The sequence below is a fragment of the Oncorhynchus nerka genome, linkage group LG2 (assembly GCF_034236695.1).
Source record: "Oncorhynchus nerka isolate Pitt River linkage group LG2, Oner_Uvic_2.0, whole genome shotgun sequence".
In the NCBI taxonomy this organism is placed as follows: domain Eukaryota; kingdom Metazoa; phylum Chordata; class Actinopteri; order Salmoniformes; family Salmonidae; genus Oncorhynchus; species Oncorhynchus nerka.
Window position 1 is genome coordinate 14,768,255 of NC_088397.1, and position 20,604 is coordinate 14,788,858.

Genomic DNA, 20,604 nt, shown 5'->3' on the forward strand with positions numbered 1-20,604 from the left:
CGCACAGTTCAAGCCAGAAGACATACACGCGCGCAAATAACATAGTCAATGCTACTATTCCACTTTGCGAAAGAAAAACGTCATTACTACTCTCTGCCATGGTTTATTTGTAGTGGTGTTATTGTCTCAATTGATGCCAGGTGAGTGTTAGGCTAGTGACTAGATGAACATGCTAGACGGGCAAAAGTTTTTTTTTAAGTATATGCAGAACTGAGCTAGAACAGACGATATCTGTTCTAAAACGAACTGTAGGACTATGTTAGGGTTGGTGGTTAGTCGGGTCTAAGTGTTTAAAATCGTGTTTGAGGTTTTTGAAGCGCTGTAGGCCTACTTCCGTCGGTTCTAGCGTGGTCAAATAGTGACGACCTGGGTGGGAGGGCTTCTATAGTTGACTGAATGCATTTGTTTTAAATATTCAATATGGCTGACGGAGGAGTAATGAGCCAATATGAAAGTTCAGGACCAGGTAATCATTACTACATTTTACATATTCATTTGCAGATTATATTTTATTATGTCTGACTCCGTGACAAATAAACGAAAAGACCAGCACCATATGGTTGCTCTAGTTTACAATCTTACCCGGCGCGTGTAGGAGGAAAAAAGCTGACCAGGATTGTTGTTGTCGTTCGAGGAGAAGACATTCCCTCCTTTGTGTGGTGCGCGTTCCATATTCATAGCCAAAAGTCACAGCGATTTAACATATTTGATCTGTAATCGGCAACGCTGTTGCGTTGTTTGCTCTAGCTATTTAACTCCTTTAAAAAAAATATAATGGAACATAGCTACAGAAAAAAAGGCAATAGTTAACGAGCTAGCTTCGCTTGCATGGACACTAGCTAGCAAATAGCTAGTGTTACTTCGTGCTAACTAGCAGCTAGCTACATTTTGCATATTCATTTATCTCAGAAGTATGTTTAGAATTAATTTGAAAGAATCTAGCGAGGATTTGATACAACAATTGCAGTAAATCTAATAATATAGTAAATCTATTATTTGCAATGCAGTTGGGGGGGGGGGGGGGGGTTACCGCTAGGAGGAGATCACTTATTTTCATTACTAGCTGGCTACAGTAACTTGACTGTAGCAATGAACACAGTCAACGTTATGGGTACTGTATCAATGAGATCGCACCAACGAAAAACTCTGAAAATCCATGGAAACGTTGACATCTTTATAGCGTAGTTCTCCTAACTTCTCTTCGTCATTTGAACGAAAACTTTTTGATAGAATGTTAAACAGCTTGGAGTGGAGTTTGCCACCACGTTTGTAACTCTGGTTACAGGCAAGTACCTGTTCCAGGCCAAGGTCACAGACTAGCTATCAGGTTGAATACTTTTTGTGCAAAGAGGGCTACTGTTCCCAACTGGTTTGTTCTGTTTGCTAGTGAAAGCAGACTGAAATTGAAATGGCCACGTTTGTCATTGTTTGTGTCTTCCCCGCTAGGCCTACAGGCATGCCAGTGGAATAACTTTTATAGTTCTACTAACTCAGCCTGTTTTCTGAAGAGTACATGTGACACAGTAGGGTAAAGAGACCCCTCCCTAGCCACCCCACGGTGTACTAGTAGTACTAGAGGTTGATGGAAGAACAAGGTCTTCTGTGGATCTCATGTAGACTACTCATCACATCAGTTAGTCTCTTTGAAAACAATCACAGTTTTGACTTAGCCTATTCCTTTCACACTTTTCCTTTTACTACCATCTAGTCCTGTAGTTGTCTACCTGAAGGTAAATGACCTCTGATAGAATGTTACGGAGTGTCGTAAAGCCCTGCGTCAAGGCCTCCAATGGTCAGGAGGAATCTTATGCAGTGTTTTTCAGCTCCAATTTGACAGAATATGATCAATGTTTTGCATATTTTGGATGTCTGTTATTTGAATAAGCTGAATTTTCATTTTCTCTGCCATCTCCTCTCTCTGTCCCCTCTCTCCTGTGCGCTCTCTCTCCCTTATCTACTTTGCATTATGCATTTAGGCTTTCAATAACATGAAAGCATAATTCATTGCTAATCTGAAATTCTATTAATTGAATGATTTGCATAATGCATTGTGTGCCAATTAGATTTATGGAACTCAAGGCTCTTATCCACAACTGTCTGCTGAAGCTCAAACATTTTCAGTGTAGGCCTACAGCCATCAGTCTCGTATACAAATTCAATGTCATATATGTTTTGTTTTGGAGATTTGCCATTGAAGAGAAGGCCATGATAAGGGTTTGCGTAGTCCTACACTCACGCCTTCATGTCTTGGATTGGAAACAAAGTTTACTATCAGTTTGCTATCAAATGGCAAAGTGGGGCCTACAGCTTGGAAGTCATTTATCCCCCTCGCCCTCAAATTATAAGAGTTGCGAGGGAGAGAGTGCGCACAAGAGTGAACTTATTTGGCACATGCCACGTACTCCTTAAAAGCTATCCAATTAATATGCAAATTAGCTAATAAATATTTATAGAGATTTTTTGAATTATGCAGAAAGCTTTCGGAGCTCTGTGTGAAATGAATTGCTCTCTGCAACTTCAAAGCAGCCTTGGCTTAATGAGAAACGGGGGGCTGAATTTGCATACGGCTCTAATCAGCTGAATACTGATTACGCTGCTTCGTTATGGGCGCTACGCTGCCAGCTGCACTCTTTGTTTCTGTTCCATTCCACAGGGAGGGAGAGAGCGAGAGAGAAAATGAGGAGAAAAAGACAGGAATACTGTTTTGCCACACTCTTGTTGATTTGTTTCAGTGAGAGAGGCGGTGTGCTGAGCAGCTAGTTGTTACAGTGAGAGAGGCGGTGTGCTGAGCAGCTAGTTGTTACAGTGAGAGAGGCGGTGTGCTGAGTAGCTAGTTGTTACAGTGAGAGAGGCGGTGTGCTGAGCAGCTAGTTGTTACAGTGAGAGAGTTACAGTGAGAGGCGGTGTGCTGAGCAGCTACAGTGCTGAGCAGCTAGTTGTTACAGTGAGAGAGGCGGTGTGCTGAGCAGCTAGTTGTTACAGTGAGAGAGGCGGTGTGCTGAGTAGCTAGTTGTTACAGTGAGAGAGGCGGTGTGCTGAGCAGCTAGTTGTTACAGTGAGAGAGGCGGTGTGCTGAGCAGCTAGTTGTTACAGTGAGAGAGGCGGTGTGCTGAGCAGCTAGTTGTTACAGTGAGAGAGGCGGTGTGCTGAGCAGCTAGTTGTTACAGTGAGAGAGGCGGTGTGCTGAGCAGCTAGTTGTTACAGTGAGAGAGGCGGTGTGCTGAGCAGCTAGTTGTTACAGTGAGAGAGGCGGTGTGCTGAGCAGCTAGTTGTTACAGTGAGCGAGAGAGAACACTAGACGGATCTCCTCCTGTTGTGTTCTGTTTAACACACCTGGCTGTGCCAGTCTTCTGGGTTCTGATTGTTCCTGGTCAGTGGGCCCAACTGAGCGGGGTCAGTGCCAGCTGGCCTGGATGTGCCAGCTGGCCTGGCATGCCGGTGATGCCACAGACTGTGGACTCTGCAATAGCCGGTGAGCAGAGCAGTGTGAGAGATCTGTTCCAATATCCACACTAACATACCACATACCACTTGAATGAAGCAATGTTTTGGGTTTGGATACAGTGCTATTCAATTGGTATGCTAGTAGTATGGGTATTGGACCGCGTGTCATGACAATAGAGTATTCCAGAACACCTGTGATGGTTTGTGGAATTCTACACTTGTTGATCCTTTGAATTTGCCATTTTCTTTTGTTTTCTGAAGGAATAAATTGAATTGTCATGTGCTGTTTCTGAGCCGTCTGGTTTACAAGCTTCTATTTTCCTCTCTGTTTCAGACTCGATAATCAACCTGTCAGTGTCCAGTAAAAGCACCATGGAGAACGGGGACTTAGTCAAAGGTGAGTTTCTACAGCCTTTCTTTGACTACAACTAGAGCCTTTAGTATGTCATGGAATATGTGTTTCTTGGAATGAGCTTGGCCGTCTTTATATAGTATGGCCTGTTTCATTTCCATCACAGAAAATGTAGTCCTGAACTGACTTGAGGTTCGATGGTGTTGTCCTCGGTGCTGTACTGTGGTAACAGAGTAGTAACAACTTTGAGTCTGTATATTTGGTCCAATGTAAAGATGAATGTTGGAGGATTTTGACTGTGTTGTTCTGACTGACCTCCCGTCTCTAGGCGTGCTGACCAATGGCCGGGACTCTCAGAAGCAGACTGTCATGTCCCACACCAACGCACAGTCACAGGCTCTGCTGCAACAGGTAACACACACACTCCCACGCATTACTCATATTCTTCTTATTATTTTTTAACAAAAGCCAGAAATGCTAATTTGCATACTTTTAGTCTCTAATACTCTACAAGCCATCAGTCAGTTAGCTCCATAGCCAACATGATGCTAACACCAAGGCAAGACGGATAAGATCCCGTCCCCTTGGCTACTCAAGGGGTCCATTCATTGCGTCCAGCGTTGCCATGGTGACGCCTTTAGCCCGCTACCCTGGCGCCAGCTTGGAACTAGCCGTTAAAATGGAAGTACAGCAGCCTGCTGCCTGGCATGCCTCCTCTCGCTGAAACAAAAAACCAGCGCGCTGTCTGCTGCATGCTAATTAGCCCACTCCAACTGTCGCTTAGAAACAGGTGGGGGTGGATATGCAAATGTATGCCAATTTACATGTGCCTCATAACCAGTCTTTGATTATAATACTCCCACCTTCTCTCTGCAGTCATATCCCCATAGGTTGCACTGGCTTTTTATAATTTAAAAGTAGTAGGGTTTAAGCCACAGATTAAATCTCTGATACACACCTACACGCCCCCTTTTATCTCTTAGTCACACACACACTCTCTCCTTCAATCTCTTCTCTTGTCTCTCTCCCTCAATCTCTTCTCTCTCTCCCTGTTTGTGTTTGTTTGTGTAGTTGACCTTGTCTCCAGCGCAGCAGCAGCTGTTTCTCCAGCAGGCTCAGGCCCAGCTCCTTGCAGCAGCCGTTCAGCAGCACTCCGCCAGCCAGGCCCAGAACAGCAGCACCACGGGGGCCGCCATCTCTGCCTCCGCAGCCACCCCCATCACCACCCAACTACCACTGTCCCAGCCTATACACATCACTCCTGTAAGAGATCTACTGTAGTGTTATATACTCACTCACACACAGTGACTCATACTTGTCTAACACTGTCTCCTCTCTCTCTCTCTCTCTCTCTCTCTCTCTCAGCTCCAGCAGCAGGGCCTGCAGCAGTTTGTGTTGGTCCAGCCAGGTCATTCCATGGCCACCCAGCTACAGCCTCAGTTCTTCATCTCCCAGACTCCACAGGGACAGCCCAGTATGTTTCAGTATCATAGTAAGCTATACACCAGCACTGAAGTAGTTTCATGTTTCAGGACCTTTCACTAAACCATCTCTCATTTGACAGATCTTTTGCAAGCCCAAAATCTTCTCACTCAACTACCTCAGAGCCAAGCCAACCTCCTACAGACTCCAACTATCACAATTGCCCCACAGGTCAGGGGAAACACTTTTTCACAATAGCCTAATTGTTAGTGGCTGTGGGTTGTTTCAGGACAGGAACACAGACCATGCACATCTCTTCCTCCCTCTATCTTTCTCTCCTATCGCACACAGCCGGCCACTCCCACGCGGACCGTAACTGCCACCCCTGGCCAGCTCCTCATCCACAGCCAGACCCCGCCCCCTAAGGGTCTGGGCACACCCACTCTGGAGGATGCCAATGATCTGGAGGAGCTGGAGATTTTCTCCAAGGCCTTCAAACAGAGGAGGATCAGACTGGGCTTCACACAGGTATGGCCCAGGGACTGGTTTCCGCTGTAATACGCTCATAATAGATTACATTTTATTTTTTGTGTTTGTGATAAATTATTTAATCCAAAACGGATTATTTTGCCATAGAAACAAGATATGAAAGAGTTCCAGGGATTGCATTTATATTGTACTTGAGCTTTTTTTCCTAAATAGTGCTTCAAACTACATTTTTAAGGAAGGGAACTCACCCTATATACTACCAACCTGGTTGATGTCAGTCTTCCTTTCCCTGCCCCTTCTCTTCTCCCTCCAGGGTGACGTGGGGCTGGCCATGGGGAAGCTGTATGGTAATGACTTCAGCCAGACCACCATCTCCCGCTTTGAAGCACTCAACCTGAGCTTCAAGAACATGTGTAAGCTGAAACCGCTGCTGGAGAAGTGGCTCAACGACGCAGGTAGGTCCTCATAAAGGAGGTGTGTGTGTTATTTTTTTTTATTTTTTAAATGCTGTCATTGTGTACATTTTTATATTTGGGTAGTGTATCTGAGAGTTTTTCTCCCTCTGGGTTTTCTGACCCACTCTCCTTGTCCCCCTGGCTGCAGAGAATGTGAGCTCAGAGTCCAGCCCCAGCCTCAGTCCCCTGGGCTCTGGTCACGGGTCACCCAGCCTGGCGTCTGACCTCAATAGCCGGCGCCGCAAGAAGAGGACCAGCATCGACACCAACATCCGTGTGGCCCTGGAGAAGAGCTTCCTCCAGGTAAGACCTGGTTCTAACAAAGAAGATTGTACCTGTTCAGATGAGATTTAGAAGAGCTCGACCCAAATAAGGGATGTTTGACTGTACACCGTGCATTTAGAAGTAGTCGGGGCGTCTACAGACCACTGCCAGCACTAGGTGTCTACTTTCCCTCACTGAGTCTGGTGCTCTTTGTCCCCTTGCAGCAAAACCAGAAGCCGTCGTCAGACGAGATCTCCCTGATAGCAGACCAGCTGAACATGGAGAAGGAGGTGATCCGGGTGTGGTTCTGTAACCGCCGGCAGAAGGAGAAGAGGATCAACCCTCCCAGCAGCTCAGCTTTCCAGAAGTCCATCTTCTCGTCCCCTACTACTGCCAGCCTGGTGAACACTGTACCCCAGACCACTGTGACTGTCACCCCCTCTCTGCCTGTCACCAGCTTCAGCCTCACAGGTACGTGTGTGTGTTTTCTAGTCTTGGGTGTACTCGTCTGATCTTTCCATTGATAGTTTCTGTGATGGCAAAGCCCAAAGAGGGCTTCACCGTCTAGTGGAAGTGTGTCCTCTGCATCTCTATGGGTCCATATACGTGCAGGCTATAACCACAACTGATAGCTGATGTTTGGCTTACATTATATATGGCTAATTAAGCAGCCCATATAATGTATAGTGCAGCACTTGTAGACTGACACAGGAAGGCAGCGCCACGGATGAAAGGAGAAACTAGTGATCAAAGCCGAGGTAGTAAGTAGAGCGAGCTGCTCGCCTTCCTCTCTCCCACAGTCAAACTGAGCTTTTGAGATATTTTTCATGAAAGTAACGCAAAGTAATATAAACCGTTACTTTTGTTAAATGTAATGAGTAATATTACTTTTTCAAGTAACTAATCCCAACACTGATGGGTAGTAGCAGTTCCGCATTAGTTTATCCAGACTAAGATCGTGGGAATTGCCAGGGACCTCACGATACCATATAATCACCATACTTAGGTGCCGATAGCATATGTATTGCGTTTCTCAAAGTATTGCGATTTGATACTATGATTTTTATTGCGATTTCGATGTTCCAAACATGTTGCTCACCATATGTCTGCTGCAGAGGGACGAGGGAGAGACATGAGAACTGCTTTTGATCAGTCAGGGAAATAAAAGTGCTGAAAACAAATAGTCTTCCTATTTAAATAGAAGATGGAGAACAAACATTTCACAACATCTATTAAACACGTGTATGTGACAAACAAAATTTGATTTGAAGCTATGAAGGAAAAATAGTGCTGGTACAGCAAACTAGCGCAAAAAATATATTATCAAAACGATACGATATGCCGTCAAAAATAATATCCAGACTAACTATTGATAGTTTTTTTCCCCTCATCGCTGAAGGTGATGCAGACTTGTCTTTTGTCCTGTAGCTATTTATTTGATGTTGATAGTACATTATTTATATGGTGTAATGTTGACTATCCTGTGTTCTAGACAGGACCCTAGTGCCAGCCACCGGCAACACAGCATCCGTCATCTCCAGTACCCCTACAGTCCCCTCTATGTCCCTCACACCCTCCTCCTCCGTGACAACCATGTCACAGCCAGCCGTTACCATGACGCAGGCGGGGCAGATGCTCTACAGCAACGGCGGGGTCTGGCTGCAATGGCAGCTGCAGCGGCGGGAATCAGCCCGGGTCTCATGTCTTCATCGCAGTTCAACACAGGGTGAGGCTCACACAGACACAAAGTGCTGTTTCCACTGTATCTAAGTGAAAAGATGTGTTGTCCATTATCACATAAGTGACTCATTGCTCCTCCAGGGGGGCCTTACTGAACCTAACTACTGCAGGTTTTGGAGGAGCGCTAGCCACCATCCAAGGTGTGTTGAGTGGCAAGTACACCCTGCTACTATGCACCTTTATATACATACTTAAATGTGCATTTAATGTGTTCTTTTCTGGCTTGTTTAAAAGTCACTAGAGCTCTGAAATGGGGTTGTTTTGGTTACAAGAAGGGATGTGGAACCCTTGCTTTCTCTTGTCTTATCAGGGAGAAATGATCCCCAGTCACTATGCTAGTCTAACCTTCCCTCTTCCTCCTTCCTCACAGCTCTGGCCTCCAGCGGGTCCTTCCCCATCACCACCCTGGACGGGAACGGGAACCTGCTATTTGCCAACACCAGCATGTCTGGCTCCGCCCCCAGCATGGTGAACACGCCACTCTTCCTGAACCCCCAGAGCCTGTCCTTATTGGGTAGTAACCCTGTCAGCTTCATCCCTGCCAGTGCCCTCAGCCTGCAACTCACCGCTGGCACCAACCCCATCACCACGGCAACCACACCAGTCAACACCATCGTCAGAGCCTCTAAGGCCCAATGAATGAACTCGGGGTGGATCGCTCCCCATTTCTTCCTCTTCATTGGTCGTTATTTAATCTTTGTTCTTTTTGCTACCACCAAAAAGTTGTTGTTGGAAAAATATTCTTAAGATGTTTTCCTCCCTATCTCTGCCACAAGGGGTCCTAACGGTCCTTTCAAAGATTGATTGAGATTTGGCAATAGAATCTCTTTTTCCTCAGAACCGCTTCTAAAACCAAAAATGTGCGTTTGATTTTATTTTGCTGAGTATTGAATGAAACTGACATGGTTGAACTTTCTAGAGAGATTTCATGATGATCTGTGTGTTAGGTTCTCTAATTTTAAGTTTTACTTGAGGGCGTGTTGTACAGGCCTGGACCGTTGACATCAGATTTACAACTAAAGATTCGATTTCTCTGCTTGTTTTTCCATGTTACCTAAAATGTTCTTTGTGCGGTTAGTTGTGTGCTCTGATATTTGCCGTTTGTACATTTTTCAAAACTTTTATTAAAAGTTTTGTTGCTTTAACATGTTTTTCAACATAGTTCCAACTCTTTAAAAAGAATCGCTAGGCCGTGAGAGAGCCTGGGTGCAGACTTGCTATGGAAGAGCTTTACTGCAGTCTCTGGGAAGAGTTACAAACAGCGGACTTCAAGGGAACTTGGAATGTCCTTTATCCAACCCAAAAATATTAGTGTACTAGACTTGGCTCTATATTATCATCACCCTAGTGTAATGTAGCATAGGGATGTATCTAATGGACCTCTCCAGAGCGGGAGAGATTAATGCAATATTTTGAAGGGGACTTTACAAAGACTAACAAAGATGTTTCTCTCTGATATTCTCCTCCCTTATGCCGAGGTCTATAGAAGACAGGTAGGATACCAAAAAGAGCGTCTGGAGAAGGTAGGGTAAGGTGTCAGTAGTATAGTGGAGTTGCATGGCCTATACTGAATCTGCCTTGGATTACATGAGTTCAAGAAGGTATTTACAAGAGTAATGATCTTGAAGTAATTCTCAGGACAGCCATTTCCCAGTTAAAGGAGATTGTCCAGGTCTGGCCTTCTCTGAGTTTATTCTTTCTCGTAAGACCAATATGCTGCCACTAGAGCCCCGGGTACTGCAATCAGTACTGACTCAACATAATATATTGAAATACCTCAGCAGCAAGAAAACAATATATATATATAGTCAAGCAAAACTGAAACCATAAATTCTAAGAATGTAGAAATGTTTACCTGTTTTTTTTTTGTAGCTTTGCTGTACGTTTGAAACGGTGACGACAGCAGAGAATCATATCTTGATACACAACATGAGCTGACTCCACATGCACTGTAACTGCAGTGTCCAGTACTACTGCTATTATTATGTCATATAGTCACCCAAATGGTACTTTATTCTTGTCTGATCCTACATACCAAAGCATTAGCGTTTTCATTTTGTAGCTGGTTAGATCTTCTTTTCTTGGTGGTGTGTGTTTTGTTCTGGGGGTTTCCTGCAAAGCCTTATGGGAAATGTAGTATCTCTGCTTGAGTCTTTGTTGTGGGTTTGCTCTGCTATATTGAGAAGTTTTTGAAATATGTATCCGAGGGCCATTTTTACTTTACGTCTAGCGCTCGATATTCACATGCAAGTAATATATATACATGAAATATTCCTGTTTTCTATCTGAACTAGTAGGTTCTTGTAATTGAATGTAGTGCATTATCTTTAACATCCTCTGTAGGATAGAAATGTTTAAGTGTGACTCTGGACCAAAGTAAACCACAGGGTGTGGACTGATCCGTTTCTGGCCTGTTGACTTGCAGTTTAATGATTTGATTTGACAATTTAAAATCCATGATTTTTTTGTTTGACCTGGCAACAGATACACAAAGTCCAAATGCTTGTTTCCATTATGGTCCTCTTGTAACTAAGGAAATGTACTGCGTTCTGTTTTTTACTTTTGTGTTGTGTGCTGTTTTATCAAAAATGTAAAGCCAGAAGTTTTCACAATGTGTACTTTTCATGCCTTTATGTTCACATCACAAGGGAGAAAATGTTTTATTTTGTGGCCTTAATGGATGGGATATGCAAATGACTACTTGTTAATGCAGGTTAGAAAACCTGTTTGTAAAACTTTACTGACATCCTAACTGATGGTTCCAGTCTTGGGGGGGGACAGGCTGTCTAGTGCTGGGTTCATCTGGGACAGGCTGTCTAGTGCTGGGTTCATCTGGGACAGGCTGTCTAGTGCTGGGTTCATCTGGGACAGGCTGCCTAGTGCTGGGTTCATCTGGGACATGCTGTCTAGTGCTGGGTTTATCTGGGACAGGCTGTCTAGTGCTGGGTTCATCTGGGACAGGCTGTCTAGTGCTGGGTTCATCTGGGACTGTTGGGCCTATTCAACACCAGGAGGCAGCATCTCAAAAGAAACCAAAGACATAACGCTCTACCACACACACACACACACACACACACACACACACACACACACACACACTTAGATCAGTGGTGCTGCTGTCCTTTGTAGTCGCTTTACCTGAATGTTGTGCAGTTAGTCATCACATCTCTTACACATTGTCTTAGTTTTATTTGTACGCCAAGTAATGCAGGGGTGGGCAACATACGGCCAGAGGGAAAAAAACACTCCAGGAAACGTTTGAACGTTTAACATTTTTAATTATAATGGACCTTTTACGTTTTAAAATAACTGCCCTTTTTCTGGCCCACAAATTGCTTTTGTCCGAACAAAATCGGCCCCCAAAAAAGTGCGGCCCTCCACTGAATTTTGAAATCCCGATGTGGCCCTGGAGTTTAAATGATTGCCCGGCCCTGGAGTCTAAATGATTGCCCGGCCCTGGAGTCTAAATGATTGCCCGGCCCTGGAGTCTAAATGATTGCCCGGCCCTGGAGTCTAAATGATTGCCCGGCCCTGGAGTCTAAATGATTGCCCGGCCCTGGAGTCTAAATGATTGCCTTTCCCTGGAGTCTAAATGATTGCCTGGCCCTGGAGTCTAAATGATTGCCCGGCCCTGGAGTCTAAATGATTGCCCGGCCCTGGAGTCTAAATGATTGCCCGGCCCTGGAGTCTAAATGATTGCCCGGCCCTGGAGTCTAAATGAGCCCTGGAAATGATTGCCCGGCCCTGGAGTCTAAATGATTGCCCGGCCCTGAAGTCTAAATGATTGCCCGGCCCTGAAGTCTAAATGATTGCCCGGCCCTGGAGTCTAAATGATTGCCCGGCCCTGGAGTCTAAATGATTGCCCGGCCCTGGAGTCTAAATGATTGCCCGGCCCTGGAGTCTAAATGATTGCCCGGCCCTGGAGTCTAAATGATTGCCCTGGCCCTGGAAGTCTAAATGATTGCCCTGGAGTCTAAATGATTGGCCCTGGAGTCTAAATGATTGCCCGGCCCTGAAGTCTAAATGATTGCCCGGCCCTGGAGTCTAAATGATTGCCCGGCCCTGGAGTCTAAATGATTGCCCGGCCCTGGAGTCTAAATGATTGCCCGGCCCTGGAGTCTAAATGATTGCCCGGCCCTGAAGTCTAAATGATTGCCCGGCCCTGGAGTCTAAATGATTGCCCGGCCCTGGAGTCTAAATGATTGCCCGGCCCTGGAGTCTAAATGATTGCCTGGCCCTGGAGTCTAAATGATTGCCTGGCCCTGGAGTCTAAATGATTGCCTGGCCCTGGAGTCTAAATGATTGCCCTTAACGTTTGCTTGTTTTGTTTCTACGTCAAGTAGAGGGCAGATATTTTCCTCCAGCTGTATTCCAAAGCAAAAATCCTGCTAAATGTTTCATCTCCACAAATACCAAAGAATACTCTGGCCGGGATTCAATCCGATCGCAGGGTTATAGGTGTTGTGGCTTTTAAAGGCCATTTCTGATTGAGCTGAACATATGCAGCATTTATCGTGAATGGGACCTCTGCAAAAGCAGGGAACGTTGCCTTTAAAATACGTAATACCTTTATAACCTAGGAGCGGATTGAATCCCGGCCTCTGACGGTCTTTTCCAGTCTCTTCACGCTTCCCTTTCTACTCCCAGCGTATTTATACTGTAGTAGACCGATACAGAACCAAGCACTGGCATCCAAAGCGCAATGTATATTATGGTACATTTCAGGGAAGATATAGTCAAGCAGAAAATGTGTTTTGAAAAGAGCTTAATTGTTGTTTCTCATTCAGTATGGATGTCAATGCAGAATGATCTTACTGTTGGTAGATGGTCAAATGTAAGGTATTTTTGTATGTTTTAGGATTCAGTGCCTCGATTCACTGCCTGTGTATTGTGATTTAATACTTTTAACAAAAAAAAGAAAACGTGTCGGCCTGCATATCTTTTTCTAACACCCACACAGAGTTGGGTAGGTTACTTTCTAAATGTAATCCACTACTAGTTATCTGAAATTGTAACGTTAATTAACTTAGATTACTCAGTATCAATCTGATTACTTTTAGATTACTTTCCCCTTAAGAGGCATTAGAAGTTGACTAAAATGATCCAAACAACACATTTGTTGTGTCTCTGACTTGTGATCAGACTCGCTCAGTGGAAATAAACGTAAATGCTTTTCAATGCCTAATTTAATGTCATTGATAAAACAGAAAGGTGTCAATGTAACATTTTTGTAAACCAAGAAGTAATCATCTAGTTTTTCAAAAGTATAATCTGATTACAAGATTTTAGCTGATAACGTAACGGATTACAGTACACCACTCCAAAATCTGGTCCCTACTTCCTCCTGTCTCGTTTAGTGAGGTAGCAGTTGTCACACTAACACTAGGTGGTGACACCCATGGTTGTGGCAATGCAAGGTGTGATGTCACTACTTGGCAGACTACATAGATGATGAACACACCCACTCAACAGTATACTAGCTTACTACTGCTATATGAACTACTATCACGCCACACTGTTGTCACGGGAACAACGTAGGGAGACCGTAGTCGTTTAACTATGTCCCATCTTATCGACCTGTTTGTCTGCTGTATTTGGGGGATTACGTTTTTTTTTTTTTTACTTACAAATGTATATGAAAAATCTCTTACTGTAACTTTGTTATAAACATCATTAAAAGTAGTAACATTGTTGCCATTGTGTCTCTCCTTTGCAGAAGAAAAGGACAAACCTGATAATCAGATCTTTAATGGCTTTATTATAGTGCTGAGGCACATTATTTCTTATAAACATGAGGGGAAAGTTTACACTGTACACTGTATGCAAAATAACAACCTACATATTTATTCTTTAATTACATTACTCCAGGTATAAACTAGAAAAGCAGTAGCCAATGAGGAAGGGTTGGTAGAATGAGTGTCAGGGTCAAAGGTAAACATGAGGGGAAAGTACACTGTACACTGTATGCAAAATAACAACCTACATATTTATTCTTTAATTACATTACTCCAGGTATAAACTAGAAAAGCAGTAGCCAATGAGGAAGGGTTGGTAGAATGAGTGTCAGGGTCAAAGGTTACAGACTGGGGGTGTATGGGGAGAAGAGGCGAGCTAAAGTCATAAAATAGTGATAAAATATAATCAAGTACATATATTAAGACAGTTATGAAATTGTTACTGGCGCAAAAGTCTACAGATTTTCCAACAAAAGCCTGAAAGATAAATAGGAGTAACACAACTGCCAACATACTTTTTACACAACAAGGACTGTTGTAGATATCAGTGATTATTAGATGTTGCTGGGTAAATAACTAACTATTCACCAATGGAAAATGATTTGAGAAGAGGGATATGTAACTTTTGCATACAACAACGCTGTAGCAGTATACTAGTTGCAGATAGAAAGGCAAGCAGGACAGACCGCTGGACGAGGCGTGATCCTCCATGATGTTTCTGTTAGTATACTGGTTGCAGATAGAAAGGCAAGCAGGACAGACCGCTGGACGAGGCGTGATCCTCCATGATGTTTCTGTTAGTATACTGGTTGCAGATAGAAAGGCAAGCAGGACAGACCGCTGGACGAGGCGTGATCCTCCATGATGTTTCTGTTAGTATACTGGTTGCAGATAGAAAGGCAAGCAGGACAGACCGCTGGACGAGGCGTGATCCTCCATGATGTTTCTGTTAGTATACTGGTTGCAGATAGAAAAGCAGGAAGCAGGACAGACTGCTGTTAGACGAGGCGAGATCCTCCATGATGTTTCTGTTAGCGAGGAGGGAGAGGCTGCATCTGGAGAGAGTCATAGGTATCCTTGGTGGCGGCACTCAAACCCTGATAGAGAGATGGAGAGGGACACAGTCAACTAGGATTGATCCCAAATCTCTCACTAAACCCTTGCCTCATCCACTTTGTTCCAAACCCCTCACTGCACACTTCCTTCCCTCTCATCTACTTCCCTACCACTGTCCCCTCAGAGAGAAACTAATAGTGAAAGGGCTGTTGTTTGTGTATTCGGGCCTTGTTAATTGGTTGGTTTCAGCGGTGGGGCGTGGTCAATAGGGAACGTGCAAGTAAGCGTTTCGTTGGACTGTGTGAACCATGTGTATCCTGTGCATCCCACAAATAAACTTCAACTACACACCTGGTACACCTGGTCGTTCTTGTTCCTGCGGCGCTGCTTGTCCTTCACAGCGATCTCCCTGTACGTGTCGTCTGTTGGTTTTTTAAGGGACTGCGGAGGGAAACAGTGAGTTATGAGAAACATCCATATCTATTATAATATCTAAACTAACATGAAATGATACTGTATGTTGGGTAATGCACTTACCGTGTAAGTGTCGTCATTATTCCTGCGATTCTGTGAATAATATAACAAGGTACACAGAATCAGGCTTTTGATGCATGATTGGGGTAATAGGAATCTCATTCTTCTACACGACATATAGATCCACACACACTTACATCGCGTGCCGTCGCACTCTCTGGATCTTTTCTGTTTATTCGTCCATAACCGCCCCCGTCCGTAGGTTTCAGATCCTACAAAACACAGGGACAGTGTTCCAGGATCATCAACACAAACCCCCCCCCCCTCCCTCTGCCACACACACACACACACACAACTACTCACAGTGTAGGTATCGTCATCCTCCAATATCTTGCCCTTGGACTTGAAGAACTACAAGACAGAGATCAGCCAAATATGTTGAGACAATAACTGGTCCTAAAAAAAACTGGTACCCGTATATCCAGTCAGAGGTTAATCTGCATCTGTGGTGTATAAACTTGGACTCACTTTCTCTCTGAGCAACAGTCCAGTGATGACGAGACCGTAGAGAAGGAGGAAGCCGTCCAGAATGTAGCAGAGTTTAGGGTCGTACAGTGGGGTAATCGCCTCTGCAGGGGAGAGGTTGACATTAATGAGAACACACACAAACACCCCCGGTAAAACCCACCCCTCACTGGTAGAAAGATTATGTCAGGAAGGTGAATGGAAGTAGGTGTGTGTGTGAGAGTGGGTATGTGTCTATGTACACTCACTTTCTCACACACACACACGTATAGAACAGAAACAGTTTGTTAACTTTTTCATTTCTCTCTCTCTGTGCGTCTCAGGAAGACAGTCATATGACAGTCAGGCTCAGTGTGGTTGCTGTGACTCTAAGCCTTTTTGTGGTGGGGGTGAGTGGAGCTGTATCTAGCTCAGTGGTTTCCTCAGCTGCAACACGTTCTGAGTCTGAGGTGGTATAACTGCCTATGTGAGCCCCAGGTGTGTGTTTCTGTTACTTATATGGCATCAGCAAAGACCTATTTCCAACTTACTTTGTACCAGGACTGACTAAAGCTTAGAGACCAAATCAGCCACATCCAAACGATAGGTATCGGTCCATGGACTGCAAAATACACCCTCCCCCTCCTTATCTGTCATTTCCACTAGGACATATCTGATCTAGAAACAGTTTGGCCTCCAAGAGAGAGACTGACGATAAGGACGCAGTCAGGATTACAGAAACCGATGAAACCCTGTGGTCAGGCCTCAGGATGGCTGAGACACTGAAACCCTGTCGTCAGGCCTCAGGATGGCTGAGACACTAAAACCCTGTGGCCCGGCCTCAGGATGGCTGAGACACTAAAACCCTGTGGCCCGGCCTCAGGATGGCTGAGACACTGAAACACTGTGGTCAGGCCTCAGGATGGCTGAGACACTGAAACACTGTGGTCAGGCCTCAGGATGGCTGAGACACTGAAACACTGTGGTCAGGCCTCAGGATGGCTGAGACACTGAAACACTGTGGTCAGGCCTCAGGATGGCTGAGACACTGAAACCCTGCCTCAGGATGGTCAGAAACCCTGTCGTCAGGCCTCAGGATGGCTGAGACACTAAAACCCTGTGGCCCGGCCTCAGGATGGCTGAGACACTAAAACCCTGTGGCCCGGCCTCAGGATGGCTGAGACACTGAAACCCTGTGGTCAGGCCTCAGGATGGCTGAGACACTGAAACACTGTGGTCAGGCCTCAGGATGGCTGAGACACTGAAACACTGTGGTCAGGCCTCAGGATGGCTGAGACACTGAAACACTGTGGTCAGGCCTCAGGATGGCTGAGACACTGAAACACTGTGGTCAGGCCTCAGGATGGCTGAGACACTGAAACACTGTGGTCAGGCCTCAGGATGGCTGAGACACTGAAACACTGTGGTCAGGCCTCAGGATGGCTGAGACACTGAAACACTGTGGTCAGGCCTCAGGATGGCTGAGACACTGAAACACTGTGGTCAGGCCTTGGGGTGGCTGAGACACAAACACTGTGGTCAGTAAGCTCTCAAGAAGTGTATACAGTATACACTGAGTATACAAAACATTAGGAACACCTGGCCTTGAACTGAGTTTACCTTCAGAGGGACAATAGGAGGAGACCTTCAGCACGGTGAATACAGAGGCAAGTGTGTGTGTGTGTTTCCACATTCAGAAAAGTTCACAATTCTCCTTTTTTCCTGATCTGTGTGTCTGGATGATCATGTGACCTCCAGGTAACTGTCTACATGCACAGAGCCCTTGCTGTTTAGTAATAATACATGTATTTGTAGATGTGGAGATGTTTTCTCCTGCAATCTGCTGTCTACTTGCACCTGCAGTGAATGAGAGAGGAGGCTGTGCAGTAGTCTACAGTCTACGAGAATCTGTCTCCTCACCACGTGCTCTCACCACTGGTGTCCCCCAGGGCTCTGTTCTAGGCCCTCTCCTATTCTCGCTATACACCAAGTCACTTGGCTCTGTCATAACCTCACATGGTCTCTCCTATCATTTCTATGCAGACGACACACAATTAATCTTCTCCTTTCCCCCTTCTGATGACCAGGTGGCGAATCGCATCTCTGCATGTCTGGCAGACATATCAGTGTGGATGACGGATCACCACCTCAAGCTGAACCTCGGCAAGACGGAGCTGCTCTTCCTCCCGGGGAAGGACTGCCCGTTCCATGATCTCGCCATCACGGTTGACAACTCCATTGTGTCCTCCTCCCAGAGCGCTAAGAACCTTGGCGTGATCCTGGACAACACCCTGTCGTTCTCAACTAACATCAAGGCGGTGTCCCGTTCCTGTAGGTTCATGCTCTACAACATCCGCAGAGTACGACCCTGCCTCACACAGGAAGCGGTGCAGGTCCTAATCCAGGCACTTGTCATCTCCCGTCTGGATTACTGCAACTCGCTGTTGGCTGGGCTCCCTGCCTGTGCCATTAAACCCCTACAACTCATCCAGAACGCCGCAGCCCGTCTGGTGTTCAACCTTCCCAAGTTCTCTCACGTCACCCCGCTCCTCCGCTCTCTCCACTGGCTTCCAGTTGAAGCTCGCATCCGCTACAAGACCATGGTGCTTGCCTACGGAGCTGTGAGGGGAACGGCACCTCAGTACCTCCAGGCTCTGATCAGGCCCTACACCCTACACCTCTGGCCTGCTCGCCTCCCTACCACTGAAGAAGTACAGTTCCCGCTCAGCCCAGTCAAAACTGTTCGCTGCTCTGGCCCCCCAATGGTGGAACAAACTCCCTCACGACGCCAGGACAGCGGAGTCAATCACCACCTTCCGGAGACACCTGAAACCCCACCTCTTTAAGGAATACCTAGGATAGGATAAAGTAATCCTTCTCACCCCCCTTAAAAGATTTAGATGCACTATTGTAAAGTGGCTGTTCCACTGGATGTCATAAGGTGAATGCACCAATTTGTAAGTCGCTCTGGATAAGAGCGTCTGCTAAATGACTTAAATGTAATGTAAATGTACATGTGTCAGTCAGTGAATGAGAGAGGAGGCTGTGCAGTAGTCTACACGTGTCAGTCAGTGAATGAGAGAGGAGGCTGAGCAGTAGTCTACACGTGAATGTCAGTCAGTGAATGAGAGAGGAGGCTGTGCAGTAGTCTACATGTGTCAGTCAGTGAATGAGAGAGGAGGCTGTGCAGTAGTCTACATGTGTCAGTCAGTGAATGAGAGGAGGCTGTGCAGTGAATGTGTCAGTCAGTGAATGAGAGAGGAGGCTGTGCAGTAGTCTCATGTGTCAGTCAGTGAATGAGAGAGGAGGCTGTGCAGTCTCAGTGTCAGTCAGTGAATGAGAGAGGAGGCTGTGCAGTAGTCTACATGTGTCAGTCAGTGAATGAGAGAGAGGCTGTGCAGTAGAGGTCAGTGAATGAGAGAGGAGGCTGAGCAGTAGTCTACATGTGTCAGTCAGTGAATGAGAGAGGAGGCTGTGCAGTAGTCTACATGTGTCAGTCAGTGAATGAGAGAGGAGGCTGAGCAGTAGTCTACATGTGTCAGTCAGTGAATGAGAGAGGAGGCTGTGCAGTAGTCTGAATGAGAGAGGAGGCTGTGCAGTAGTCTATATGTGTCAGTCAGTGAATGAGAGAGAGGAGGCTGTGCAGTAGTCTACATGTGTCAGTCAGTGAATGAGAGAGGGAGGATATGCAGTAGTCTACATGTGTCAGTCAGTGAATGAGAGAGGAGGCTGAGCAGTAGTCTACATGTGTCAGTCAGTGAATGAGAGAGGGAGGATATGCAGCAGTCTACATGTGTGTGCAGTAGTCTACATGTGTCAGTCAGTGAATGAGAGAGGAGGCTGTGCAGTAGTCTCACATGTGTCAGTCAGTGAATGAGAGAGGAGGAGTCTACATGTGTCAGTCAGTGAATGAGAGAGGAGGCTGTGCAGTAGTCTACATGTGTCAGTCAGTGAATGAGAGAGGAGGCTGTGCAGTCAGTGAATGAGAGAGGAGGCTGTGCAGTAGTCTACACGTGTCAGTCAGTGAATGAGAGAGGAGGCTGTGCAGTAGTCTACACGTGTCAGTCAGTGAATGAGAGAGGAGGCTGTGCAGTAGTCTACACGTGTCAGTCAGTGAATGAGAGAGGAGGCTGTGCAGTAGTCTACATGTGTCAGTCAGTGAATGAGAGAGGAGGATGAGCAGTAGTCTACATGTGTCAGGCACCTGAAATTGTCCAATAATAAACACTGGTTTTCGTTTCCTGTTGCAAAATGTTTTGCTAATGTGTGCGCTAATGAAGACGACCCTGTTAGGACCTTGTAAGAGGGGCCTCATCGAAACACTACAACAGGAAATGCTTTCTTAATCTAATCAAGTAATAATGTAGTCATTTGGTGAATGCGTTTATCCAAGGAGACTAAAATATATACTCAATTCAAAATGTTTGCAGCTTGATGATTGAGTTCAGAATTTAACATTCGGCTGGTTTTCCTTGCCTTTCAGAATCCAAAAAATGTATTTAATTAATTGTGCAAATAATAAAACCTACAGCAACAGCTATAGAACACAGCTAGATTGTATGGTCATTTGTGAATTGTTTCATTGAGGTCTGCTCTGTGTAAAGACTACAGCATCACAATGTCAAAGTTATTTCCATTTAAAATGTATTTCCTTCATCCTTCCTGACCC

At 45.5% G+C, this 20,604-nt stretch overlaps 1 pseudogene; it reads left to right on the forward strand.

The window, feature by feature from the left end:
* Nucleotides 1-355: 355 nt before the first annotated feature.
* On the forward strand, nucleotides 356-10,780 carry LOC115123397 (POU domain, class 2, transcription factor 1-like; annotated as a pseudogene).
* Nucleotides 10,781-20,604: the final 9,824 nt, after the last annotated feature.